This window comes from Suncus etruscus, chromosome 13 (assembly GCF_024139225.1).
Source record: "Suncus etruscus isolate mSunEtr1 chromosome 13, mSunEtr1.pri.cur, whole genome shotgun sequence".
Lineage (NCBI taxonomy): Eukaryota > Metazoa > Chordata > Mammalia > Eulipotyphla > Soricidae > Suncus > Suncus etruscus.
The window spans coordinates 4,700,332-4,702,627 of NC_064860.1; positions in this window are offsets into that span (position 1 = coordinate 4,700,332).

The window sequence follows — 2,296 nt, forward strand, 5'->3', positions numbered from 1 at the left end:
AAATACACATGGCCAAAAGACACATGAAGAAATGTTCCACATCACTAATCATCAGGGAGATGCAAATCAAAACAACGATGAGATACCACCTCACACCCCAGAGAATGGCACACATCACAAAGAATGAGAAAAAACAGTGTTGGCGGGGTTGTGGAGAGAAAGGAACTCTTATCCACTGCTGGTGGGAATGCCGTCTAGTTCAACCTTTATGGAAAGCGATATGGAGATTCCTCCAAAAACTGGAAATCGAGCTCCCATACGATCCAGCTATACCACTCCTAGGAATATACCCTAGGAACACAAAAATACAATACAAAAATCCCTTCCTTACACCTATATTCATTGCAGCACTATTTACCATAGCAAGACTCTGGAAACAACCAAGATGCCCTTCAACAGACGAATGGCTAAAGAAACTGTGGTACGTATACACAATGGAATATTATGCAGCTGTCAGGAGAGATGAAGTCATGAAATTTTCCTATACATGGATGTACACGGAATCTATTATGCTGAGTGAAATAAGTCAGAGAGAGAGAGAAAAACGCAGAATGGTCTCACTCATCTATGGGTTTTAAGAAAAATGAAAGACACCCTTGTATTAATAATTTTCAGACACAAAAGAGAAAAGAGCTGAAAGTTCCAGCTCACCTCAGGAAGCTCACCACAAATAGTGATGAGTTTAGTTAGGGAAATAACTACATTTTGAACTGTCCTAATAACGAGGATGTATGAGGAAAATGGAGAGCCTGTCTAGAGTACAGGCGGGGGTCGTGTGGGGAAGAGGGAGACTTGGGACATTGGTGATGGGAATGTTGCACTGGTGATGGGTGGTGTTCTTTACATGACTGAAACCCAAACAAAATCATGTATGTAATTAAGGTGTTTAAATAAATTAAAAAAATAAAAAAATAAAGCATTTAAAAAAATAATTTAAAAATTAAAAAATAAAATTGGGTGTATTCCATAAAAAAAAAAAATAAAGAAAAGAAATCACTCCTGGCAGGCACGGGAGACCATATGGGACACCGGAGTCTGCTGTGTGCAAGGCAAACTTCCTACCATTGCGCTATCTCTCCAGCCCCTACCAAACAGTTTTTATGATGCTAACATCACCCTGATACCAAAAAACAGATAGATTGCTACAAAATAAATATATAATAAAAAAGAAAAAAAGAAAGTAAACTACAGACCAATGTCACTGATAAACCAAATGCAAAGATCTTCAACAAAATCCTAGCAAACAGGACTCAAAGTCTCATCAAGAAGGTCATACACCATGACAAAGTAGGTTTCATTCCAGAAATACATGGATGTATAACATACGCAAGTCAATCAACACAATCACCACATCAACAAAAGGAAAAATAAAAACTATATGATCATATAAATAGATGCAGATAAGGTCTAACACTCTCAACAAGATTTGTATGGAAGGAACTTTTATTATTATATTTAAGGCCATTTACCACATGCCCATGCCAAATATTATACTCAATGAAAACACACTAAAATTCTTTTCTCTAAAATCTGGTAGAAGACAAGACTTTCCTTTCTTACTCTTTCTATTTAACATAGTACTGGAAGTACTTGCCATAGCAATTAGGCAATATAAAGGTATCAAGGGCATCCAGATAGAAAAGGTAAATGTCAAGCTTCACTGTTTGCAGATGACATGCTACTATATTTAGAAAACCCTAAAGACTCTTCCACAAAGCTTCTATAAACAACAGATTTGTATAGCAAAGTGGCAGGCTACAAAATTAACACACAAAGGTCAATGGCATTTTTATATGCAGATAATAATAGAAAAGAAAGACATTACAAAAACACCCCATTCTAGATAGTACTACAAAAACGCAAATACCATGGAGTCAATTTAACTAAAATGGTGAAGTACCTATACCAATAAAACTACAATACATTGCTTCAAGAAATAAAAGACGACACAAGGAAATGGAAACATTTGCCCTGTTCATGAATTAGGATCAACTTAGTTAAAATGGCAATGTTCCACAAAGCACTGTATAGATTTAATGCAATCCTTCTAAGGATAACCATGACATTCTTCAAAGTAGCAGATCAAATACTCTTTAAATTCATTTGGAACAATAAACATCCACAAATAGCTAAAGCAACCCTTAGAAAAACTTTTCTCCACATTTATTTTTATTTTTATTTTATTTAGTTTTTGGGCCACCCACACCTGGTGGCACTGAGGGATTACTCCTGGCTCTGTGCTCAGAACTCACTCCTGGCAGGCTCAGGATACCATGTGGGATGCCAGGAATTGAAC